Consider the following 12,104-nt stretch of genomic DNA (forward strand, 5'->3'; position numbering starts at 1 on the left):
AAGGATAAGATTGTGGCCTTCAGCTTCAAGAGAACACTTAGTCCCACCAATTGGAGCACAACTGGAGGAAAAAGAAGCTGAAGGGGGAGAGCGAATGAAATCACATCAGTCTTTTATTTCAGAAAATGGAGCCTGAAGCTTGAGAAGAAGGTGTGGAATGGAAATGAGAGCTGGGTTCAAGGGTGAGAGGTGCTGTCATTTAGGAAGATGAATGTGGTTCTTGGTAGCCCCAGACCGCAAAATTTGGAAATTAAGACAAAATTTTTCCAGATGATTAAAAATCTGGTATTTTTTTATAGAGTATCCTGCAATGCAATGGCTGCTTCAGGAGGAAATGAGTCCTCTTTCACCAGAGAGGCACAGGAATAGTCAGACTTGACTTTCCAAGGACGTTGCACATAGTATCAAATAATCATTTGGTGATTGGACTGGAGGGTTTTTAAAGCACCTTATCTTTCTGAGGTTCTATACTCCCATGCCTCTCCTGGCTCTCTGTCATCTGGCACAACACAGGAAATAAATGAGGGTGGGGACTATTGCTCTTCCAGAGGTGACATGCTGAGTTTGCCTGGCCTTTTCTGCTGGTCTTTCCTCTGTGGCATTTCTTGCCTAATCTACACAGAGCATATGCAATCAGCAAATTTAAAATGTAGAGTTATTTTGGTACAGTGGAAGAAAATGTCAGCATAAGTAAGATAGAGTAGGTAGGTTTTAAGTTCATAGTCTAACATTATTTAATTAGCATGGCAGGGATTTAAAGAATTAAACAGCCTCTTGCAGACAATCCCTTTTCACTGTCTCCTGTTCACTTGGCTCTTCTTTGGCATCACCAGAGTATTGAGTTCTGACAACAGGATCCTCTCTAAGGAGAGAAGGGATTTATTAAAAATAATACAAGCAGATATTTTATATAAAATATTTTTAAAAATCAAAGAAATACTTTTAAAAATCTCACTCTCTTCACAGAATTGTAATATATTTGTAGAATATTCTTATTTTATTAGTCTCTTAGGGCTGCTCTAACAAGTTATTACCATTTGGTGGCTTAAAAACACAAACATTTATTCTCTCACAGTTCTGGAGGCCAGAGGTTTGAAATTAAGGTATTTCAGGGCAATGCTCCCTCCAAAGCCTAAAAGGGAGACTCTACTTTTGTCTTTTCCAACTTCTGGTGGTTCCTGGTGTTCTTTGGCTTGTAGCAGCATCATTTCAGCCTCTGATTCTGTCTTTGTATGGCCTTCTGGCCTATGTGTATCTCTCTCTGTCCTTACCTCTCCTTATAAGGACACCAGTCATTGGATTTAGGACTCACCCTAAATCTAGAATGATTTCCTCTTGAGGATCCTTAACAAATTATATCTACAAAGACTCTATTTCTAAATAAGGTCATATTGTGAAGTTCTGGGTGAACATCAACTTTTGGGGGGGCATTGTTCAACCTACTCTTCTTGCAATAAATGCAACTAGGCTTCACACTGAGGATCTCAAATTTCTTTCTCAAGAGCATCTCATTTTTTCAGGGCTCCCATTGCTACTCTTAACCATTATTCTGTTATTCCTCCATGTTTATATGAAAAACATATCCTCCTTTGGGATGTGTATTCTTGGCTTTTCATCCCCTCTCCTTTCTCAGTTATTAAAAGAGAAATTTCCAAAGTGGATCTAAAATACCAATGAAAGAATTAGCTACATGCTGTTTGTCAGAGTACGGTGGTTTGGAACTGTGTGAATTTAACTGAGCTGGGATTATGTGGCTCTACATTCTTCAGCAAAGTGGGCAGAAATAAAGAAGCAGTCATTGCTCTCTGAAGGTCCTAGAGGTTATATTCAGGGTGAGAAGAGGCAGTGGCAGTGCCTACACTGATCCACTATTCTTACAGAGATTCTGCAGAGTCCACTCTGGTAACTACATGGATGTATTTTCAGGAGGCCTGATTACTAACTTTTCCAATTGCCTCCAACTCTCTCTCTCTCAGACTCTTAAATTCCCAGCTTCTCCCACCATTGTGTAAGATATAATTGCTATGATACACTCCTTACTTGATAGAACTTAAAGAGGTTCTATTCCTCTGGTTAAATCTTGACTGATATAGACAGAATTACTGCATTTCTCACTAGAATGTAGATTACATAAAGCAGATTTCTTTTTTATCTTTTTGATGACTGCTGTGACCCTAGAGTAGTTCCTGGCGTATACTAACTGATCAGAATATTTTAGTTGAACAAATTTATAAGTAATAAGCAGCAGATTTGAGAAGGTGGAGATGCAATTTTGAGTTAGAGGTGCATGTCCACCATCTAAAGTGAAGGCATCTGGTAAGTAGCCAGTAATCAGGACAGGCCTAGAGTGGGGATACATATATGTGAGTCATCAACCTAGAGGAGGAGTTGTGGCTGTGATAATGTGTGAGGTTGCTCTTGAAGAGTACAGAGTATGTTAGTTGAGGATAGAAACTGGGGAAACATCAACTTAGGTGGTGGGTAGAGAGGTAAGAAGAAAATTGGATAAGAGAATGTCAGGAAAACAAAAGTAGAAGATTCACTGAGGAAAGAATATCAACATTATCATATGCAACTGGAAAGTTGGTAAGAGAAGGCCGGGAATGTTTTCATTGTGTTTAGCAACAAAAGTAGCAACAAGAGAACAGCCATGACCTTAACAAGAACAGTTTGATAACAGAAAGTGAGATAACAAATGTTGATTTTTTTTTTTTTTTAAGAGGGCTGGCCCTGAGTGGAAGGAAGGAAATACAGTGATAAATAAAGAAGGGTCAATAAAGGATTTTTTTAAGTAAAAAGTACAATTTTTTTAAAAAGCACATGCATTTTTGTGTATGTCTCTGTGTGTGTTGTGTTGTGTATATGTGTGTGTAATTGTATGTTGCATCTAATGGAACACAGACAACACTGAATGAGATCTGTTATTTACTAGCTGGGAGATGCTGGGCAAGTTACAAAATCCTTTCACGCCTCAGTTTCTTCACATGTTCAGTGCAGTGGTGTCCTGGCCTCATGCTCATAATTTTTCATAAAATTAAATAATATCTAATTTAATTAAACAAAAAATTATCAAAATTAAATAAGATACGATCCTTGGCACCACATCAAATATACCAGGTCAATAAATGTCAACTGATAAGATATTTGCTGATGCTAAGGGGAAGGGGAAGGAGAAGCAAAAGTCAACTGTAGCAGAGGGAATGGGGATGACTTGTGAAGGAAGTTTCCTGAGAGAGCTGGAAAGCAAGAGATTTAGAGCAAAGGGGACAATTTGCCTTAAAAAGGACTATGTTTTCCACCAAGATGAGAGGGAGAGAGGGAGGGAAAGATTGGCTTGGATGTTAATAGGTTTTAGAAGTAGAGTTAATTAAAGTGGGGGAGTTTCTGCTTCATGGATGAACTCTATTTTTCATGTGAAGTGAGATCAGAAGTCCAGCCACTGGGATCCCTGGGTGGCTCAGTGGTTTAGCTTCTGCCTTTGGCCCAGGGTGTGATCCTGGAGTCCCGGCATCGAATCCCGCATCGGGCTCCCGGCATGGAGCCTGCTTCTTCCTGTACCTGTGTCTCTGCCTCTCTCTCTGTGTGTGTGTGTGTGTGTGTGTGTGTGTGTCTATCATGAATAAATAAATAAATCTTAAAAAAAAAAAGAAGTCTAACCACTGATGGTTAAAGAAAGACAGAATGAAGTATGGTACTTAAAAAGAGTAGTGCTGATTTGAAGTTATAGGGAATAGGAAAGGGGACTGTATAGGGACAGACCAACTGTCAGGCAAGTTCATGAGCCCAATTGGAGATGAAAAGCAATTTTTAGTAGTAGTAATCTCATGCTGTTGTAGAATTTCTCTAGTTGCCACTCAACAGCTTGGGTTGAGAGATGGAGAACACGGATAAGATGGGTTGGGGCTGGGATTTTGTTGGGCAATAGGAGAAGGTGAAGGGGACAGCAAGGAAATTGACAATACCAGCAAGCTAGTGTCTGAAGTGATGAATCCTGGGTCTAGTAAGAAAATGAAGTCTGTGAAGTCATGAGGGGCTAATGTTTGGGAGTTCTGAAGCCTGAAAAACATGTATAGAAGTACTAGGAAATGAGCTGTGGAGAAGCCGAGGCTTGTGGTTAGAGCATGAGTTTTTCAAAGTTGGAGAGAAACTTTCCCTGCCATTCCTGGTGCTTCCTTTCCCCCAGGATTGTGCCAAATTTCAGAGCTATTTCGCACTTAGTGTTGAAGTCTCTGGAGACTTTTCCAGTCATTGGTCATTTGTCTGCATTGGTTATAGCTCATATTCATGGACCAGCTTTCATGGTCCATGCCTCTACTACTTCCATGTCTTGTTTCAGGTACAGAATTCTTAGGAGATACTGGGTACCCTAGGTCTAAACTCAGGCCTCCCTGCTGCAGTATGTATCCATTAGCTTCAAGGGCTTGCCGTGTTCTTGCCAGAAAGCAAAGCCCAGATACCCTCTATCCTTGGAACCCACCAACCTCTTCCTTACCCTAACCCCATCATGTCTCCAGGGAGCTCTTTCTATTTCACAGAAATATGTCTTCTCAAACCGTGTTCTCTCAGTGGGCTTAGGCCTTACAGAAAAAAGGTCACAAAGTCAGCCACCACTGCATTGAGACAAGGACCAAATAGTTTGTTGCCTGCTGAGCTAAGGAGCTAAAGGCATAATAAAACATTAGTTCAAATCTAAAAAAAAAAAAAAAAAAAAAAAAATACACAGTATCTGAAAGGGCATGCTTAGTTTGTCTATTATATTATCCATGTATATTCAGTCAAAAGTATGAGAAAGTTCATTTATTAGGAGAAATGACTGTCATTTGTATGCAGAAAATCATGTCTAAAAGTGACAGAAATACAGTGGGTATGCTAGAGCCAGCACCAGTGGTCTTGTTATCCTTTTTTAGTTCTAGGGGGAAACAATTAACAAAATGGTTGGTGTTAAAATGAGCATTAGGAGTACTTCCAATAAAGGAGTACCTCTATTAGTAAAGGTTAATCAAACTTTGGGGAAGTTGTTGCATTTCAAATACTATTACAGAACCCTTTCTGGAGATTATGTCTTTAAAAAAAGTTGCGAGAATTTTGATGGCATCAAGTTCTCACTCCTTGGTACAAACAAGTGATTGATGGACCACGGTGGTGTTAATTATCCAAAGATTTCTGCAGCAGTATCAGGTCTTCCCAAATAAAACAAGTTGTCCCCCCCAAAACCCCTAATATACATGTTTATTTCTTCTTTCATCATTCTTACAGAGCATTGCAGTGTTATTCTAAGTCTCAAAAGCCCGCCATAGGAAGTAAATCAAGATATTATAGATCAGTGGAAACCAGGAATTACTGACGGTGTACATAGTGGCAACAGTCTGAGATTCAATCAGTCATCTGATTCTCCCTCTAGAGACACAAGGTCTCATCCCATCCACACCCAACTCTGCACTCCCAGACACGCTCAGTCACTGCCTGTAGTCTCTGACGAGACTGAGCAATATTTCGTTAGCCCTCCCTAGCCACCCAGTCCTGGTTTTAATATAGCTGGAATATCTTGGGTAGCTTTGTCAAGATGTAAACCTTATCATAAAGGCTTAGTTCAAAATTTAAGTTGTTTCAGCTGTCAACTGAAATACAACTATATTATAGCTAAAACTTTTTCTATTGAAGTTCTCAATGTTAAAATCTCCCCCTGGTGGATTTGAAGAGTATGTGTTTTCACAGATTAAATTGGATGGCATTTTCCAAGAAAATGAATAGATGCTAAAATTTTGCAGGTATGAAAATCAGATCTGTTGATCTTTATATTTAGGGGGGAAAGCACTGCAATTCCTTAAACTGTTCCCATCAAAAACAAAGTCCAGTACTAAAGTAGAATTGTTTTGATTTACTCTAGTCTTGGGCACAAGTGTGAATATTGAGTTTTACTATTTTTTCTGTTATGTGATTACCTTCTAATGAGTTGAGGCATTTTTATGGACTAAAAATGTCAATTTCCCACTTAATTGTTTAGTGAAAAGAGATACAACGTTTCCATTAGGAAAGAATATGCCCCCATCTGAATGGATCTGGCATCTGTATATTCTTACCCTTGCTATAGCTGTCAATCAAATCAATGGAGGTCCTAGTTCAAAGCCCTAGGCCACTTGAAGTGTGTACGTACTTGCTTTAGGGAAAGGAACTGTATTTTTTTCATTGATTTTGTTTCAGCAGCAACATTTCTCCCTTTTTTCTGGAAATACATTTTGGCTGTAATTTTGTACATTGGTGCATATTTCAAAGCAGCTCTTAGTCCTTCCCTGTCTAGTGACTCTGCTGACCCATCTGGTATGCATTCACCCGACGGGGCAAAAGTGAGGCATGACAAGAGCACAGGAATAAAGCAGAAAAAAAAAAACTATACAGAAATGCTCATGCAAGCTACCTACAGTGCTGACAGTCACATATTCAGAACAGAGAAATGATTGTTAGCAGTTAATAAAAAATGCATTTTGGGGGGACACAGATATACCAATGGCTCATCAGTCTTAAATTCCTTGCAACATATTTTACCAAGGGTATTTTTTTCAAAATACATTATTCTAAATTTCTAATTGAAGGCAAAATTTTTACATTTAAATGATAGGCAACATAAGCAAAGTAGAAAATTTAAGTAGCTGTTAGATTTGAGGAATACATAGACCACTAAAATGACAGATTTCCTAATGTAATTTCTTGACATCAAAATCACCCTTTAGGAAGAAATAGAACTCTCTCTGTTTGCAGATGACATATTTTTTTTTGTATAGAAAATTCTAAAGATTCAACCAAAAACCTGTTCGATCTAATCAATGAATTCAGCTATGAAATTAACAGAGAAAAATGAGCAGTATTTCTATACACTAATACAAAATTAACATAGAAAAATTAACATTGAAAAATGAATAGTGTTTCTATACACTAACAACAAATTTTCTGAAAAAAGAGAAAAAGAAATTGATCCCATTTGCAATAGCATCAAAAACAATAAAATACTTAGGAACAAGTTTAACCAAGGAGGTTTAAGAGCTCTAGTCTGAAAAATTGTAAGACATTAGTGAAAGCAATGAGATAATTGGCTATTCACATGTAAAAGAATGAAACTGGATCCTATTTTATACAGATCACAAAATATTTTTTTTTAATTTTTATTTATTTATGATAGTCTCACAGAGAGAGAGAGAGGCAGAGACACAGGCAGAGGGAGAAGCAGGCTCCATGTACCGGGAGCCCGACGTGGGATTCGATCCCGGGTCTTCCAGGATCGCGCCCTGGGCCAAAGGCAGGCGCCAAAGCGCTGCGCCACCCAGGGATCCCCAGATCACAAAATATTAACTCAAAATGGATCAAAGACTTAAATGTAAGACCTGAAACCTCGAGAAAATGTAGGCATAAATCTCCTCAACATGAGTCTTGGCAATGAATTTTTGGATATAACACCTCAAGCACAAGAAACAAAATAAAAAATAAACATCGAACTAAAAAGCTTCTGCACAGCAAAATAAACCATCAACAAAGTTAAAAGACAAACTATAGAATGGAGAAAGGATTTGCAAATCACATATTAAGAGGTTAAAATCCAAAATAAAGAGCTCATACCACTCAATATCAAAATCATCATCATCATCATCATCATCATCATCATCATCATCATTATCCATTTGAAAAATGGGCAAAGTACCTGCATAGACATTTCTCCAAAGAAGATATATGAAAGTCCCACAGGTAACATGAAAAGATGCACAATATCACTAATCATTAGGAAAACGCAAATGAAAATCATAATGAGATATTACCTCATGCCTGTTAGAATGGCCATCAGCAGAAGCAAGAGATAACAAATGCTGACATGGATATGGAGAAAGGGATTAATGGTGAGATTGTAAATTTGTATAACCACTATGGAAAACAATATGAAGGATTCTCAAAAAACTAAAAATAGAACAACAATCTGACCCAGCAACTTTACTTCTGGGAATATATCCAAAGGAAATGAAAACACTAAATAAAAGAGTTAGCTGTATCCATTCTTATAGCGGCATTATTTACAATAGCTGAGACCTAGAAACAACCTAAGTGTCCGTGAATAGATGAATGGATAAGGGTGATGCAGTATACATCAATGGAATATTATTTGGCCATAAAAAATGAGGAAATTCCAGCATTTGCTACAACGTGGATGGACTTGGAGGCATTATGCGAAGTGAAAAAAGTCAGAGGAAGACAAGTAGTGTATGATCTCACTTATATGTGGGATTAAAACAACAACAACAATTCAACTCCTAGAAAAAAAGATCAGACTCATAGTTACCAGATAGGAAGGTTCAGGGCAGGGGAAATTGGAGGAAGATGGTCAAAAGGTACGAATTTAGCCCGGGTGGCTCAGTGGTTCAGAGCCACCTTCAGCCCAGGGCACGACCCTGGAGACCTGGGATTCAGTCCCAGGTTGGGTTCCCGACATGTAGCCTGCTTCTCCCTCTGCCTGTGTTTCTGTGTCTCCCCCCCCAACCCATCTCTGTGTCCCTCATGAATAAATAAATAAAATCTTTAAAAAAATAATTTAAAAAAGGTACAAACTTCCAGTTACAAGATAAATAAATACTAGGTATATAATGTATAACATGATGGCTGTAGCTAGCACTGCTGTAGGCTATACAGGAATGTGGTGAAGAGTAGATCCCAAGAGTTCTCATCACAACAAGAAATTTTTTTCTTTTTTCTTTCCTTCTTTTCTTTTTATTGTATCTATATGAGAATATGGATATTAGCTGAATTCATTGTGGCAAATCATTTCACAATATATCTAAATGAAACTATTATGCTGTATGCCCTAAACATATACTGTGATGTGTATGTCATTTATTTCTAGCAACACTGGAAAACACTAACTATTGAAACATTTAAAAAGAGAGGAAAAAAAAAAAAACCTTTAATTGAGTAGTTCAGTGAGAGAGAAGACCACAGCAGTGTGGCATGCTGGTTAAGAGCACAGGGCCTCAGTCAAATTGCTAGACAAATCAGATCTCTGACATTTTTAGCTGTGTGACTTGAGTTAGTTATTCAACCTCTCTGTACTTTGGTTTCTTCATCTGCAAAATGAGGGTAGTAAGTAGAAATGTCCTCATGGTGCAGTTGGGAGGGTTAAATATGCCAAAACTAATTGGAAACTCTTTGGTACACACAATCCCATGCCTTTTTAGTTCAATTTCAAATAAATATCAAGTCTTATTTTAAGATATTATAAAAAGCAATTCTTTCTAAATTGAAACTTTAATTTCTCCTTCAATTTAAAATTCCTTGTCCCTGTACTAACTTCAGCTTCATCCATGCTTGGATCCTACAGTAGAGAAGAGATAAGTAGTTGGATTATTTATTATTTATTATTTTTCCACCTCTCCCTCACTCCCTCCTCTGTCTTCAGCTCCTGTAGTTGAGAGGGGACAGCTTCATCTGACAGGAAAGCCTCTCCGTTCATTGGTGCAATTATAATCGTGCACTGGCATCCTCTGGGAGTGGCTTTCTCTTGTGGAGTTCTTCATCAAGTTCTTCAGCATTGTTCCCACCCCTTGCTAGAGACCTCTCACTGTGCCCTTTGCTGGCCTCCTGACTAGCCCTTGCCAGCTGACCATTTTCCCTACTCAGTTCCTCCTTCTGATACATAAACATCCTGGTCAAAGCATCTCACTCAGGAACTGGAATAGTCTACTATCATCCAGTTGGGCAGAGCAGGTGCATCAAGGTGCTCCCATCTGTCTGCCTGCTGTGCTATTCATTCCAGTACATGGGAAACACTGCCTCTGCCCCACTTTCAGTGGGAATCAGCATTGTCCAGCTGTAGCCTTTTCTCTTCACTCTATCATTGAGGAAGTACCAGTGGGTCTCTTACTCACTTTTAAATTTTCCAAGTAAGAATCAAGCTCTAATCTCTGAGTCTTACCAACCCCAGTGGACACCTGACAAGCTCTCCAAATGATTTTGTAGAAGCTCCCCATGCTTCAATGGCTGGGGGGTCAGAAGCCACTTTCCATCTGCAGTGAGAGAGAAAATGCACAGTACTCTGAAAACTCTAAGGAAACAATCTCTAAGGATCCTTCTATTCTTCCATATAGACTGGAGGTGGGTGATGGCTTGAGTGGAGTGGACTGGCTAGCACCTCTCTTTAGAATGTAGACACATTTTTTAGCTATAGCTATCAGCCCGAAAACTTGGGGGTCTCATTGGAAATTGAGACCGAAAGAAAACTTACAGCAAACTGACTGCCTTTGTAACAGTCAACCAATTAGGTTATTTGAGTCAGTGAATACAGTGGTTTTTTCGAACCCTTAGGATGTAGTTAGACTGGATTCACCTTAGTGTAATGCTGATAACAGTGATTAACATTTTAGATTGATTTTAGCTGAGTGTATGACATGTACTAAAAACCTGTGAATGGAACATAGTTCACTGTGCTGAGTTATGAGGCTGGATAGTCAGGAGGAAAATGAAAGGATAAGTAACATGCACAGGGTAACTGCTTTAACCCTTGAATAAGTAACTACTAGACCTACTGGATTAAATCATTCTTAAGCAAGAGGCAAAAATGAAGTTCTCAAGTTCTTTTCACTGATTAAAAAATGTTACATTGTAATCCATACTTTAGAAATTATTTTATAAAAGCTAAATACCTACATAGTTCTTACTACATGCCAGACACTGCTCTTAACACTTTGAACATATTTCATCCTATTAACAACCCTACTAGGTAGATGTATGGTGATCTTCACTTTATAAAAGAGGAAACTGAGGCATAGACAGGTCAAATAACATGCTCAAGTTTCCAAATACATGGAAAATATGTGATTGAAATTGACATATTTGGCTTTAAGCAACTATCACATGCTTTCACAAACATCATCTTATTTTAAGATTTTATTTATTTATTTGACACAGAGAGAGGAAAGAGCACGCAAGCAAGGGGAGAAGCAGAGGGAGAGGGAGAGGGAGAAGCAGATTCCCCACTGAGCAGGGAGCCTGATATAGAGCTCTATCTCAGGACCCTGTGATCATGACCTGAGCTGAAGACAGATGCTTAACAAAGGGAGTGAGGCAAGCGCCCCCACAAACATCATCTTGTGATTCATATTACTATGGCAATTCCAAGAGGTGGGCATAGCCAATTCCAGAGACCACATGACCATTGGGCTGTAGAGGTTGCCTGGAAGATAGTAGACTATTCCAGCTCCTGTTTCAGTTCCTTCTATTGCCTTCTGCTAGGTACATTTCATTTACTATTTAATTTGCAACATAATATGATAATTTCAAGAATAAATTTATTAGTGTTTTTCTGAAAGTAAAATAATTAAGGAAGAAATAAATCAGTGAATGTCCCATTAAATAGAGCAGACACTTATGGCCTAGAGCCTTTTCTTTTTTTAAATTAAAACAAAGCTTTTATTACTCTTATCTTGCTTAAAAAGCAATACATACTCATGGCTGAAAAATTAGAAAACCTCTCAATATCAAAGGGAACTGAAAACATCCATAACCCAACTGCCTTGTGATGACCACTTTTATAATATCTTAGTAACCACCTTTTCAGGCCTAATGATATATATGCATATGCTCATTTGGGGTGTGCATGTATGTATTTAATGGGTTCATATATTTTTTTTAAAAAAGATTTTATTTATTTATTCATGAGAGACACAGAGAAAAAGAGAGGTAGAGACACAGGCAGAGGGAGAAGCAGACTCCATTCCCAGGAGCCTGATATGGGACTTGATCCTGGGACTCCAGGATCATGCCCTAGGCTGAAGGCAGGTGCTAAACCGCTGAACCACCCAGGGGTCCCAGGTAGTTTTGAAATAGACTTTTTAAGAAAAATTATTTAAATTCTAGTTAGTTAACATATAGTACAATATTGGTTTCAGGAGTAGAATTCAGTGATTCATCATTTACATACAACACTCGGTGCTTATCATAACACATGCCCTCCTTAATATCCATCTCCTGCATCCCCCATCCACCTCCTTACATCAACCCTCTGTTTGTTCTCTGTCATTAAGAGTCTCTTATGCTTTCTCTCTCTCTTCCCCCCCCCCCGTTTGTCCATCTAT

This window comes from Canis lupus, chromosome 8 (genome assembly GCF_003254725.2).
Source record: "Canis lupus dingo isolate Sandy chromosome 8, ASM325472v2, whole genome shotgun sequence".
NCBI lineage: Eukaryota > Metazoa > Chordata > Mammalia > Carnivora > Canidae > Canis > Canis lupus.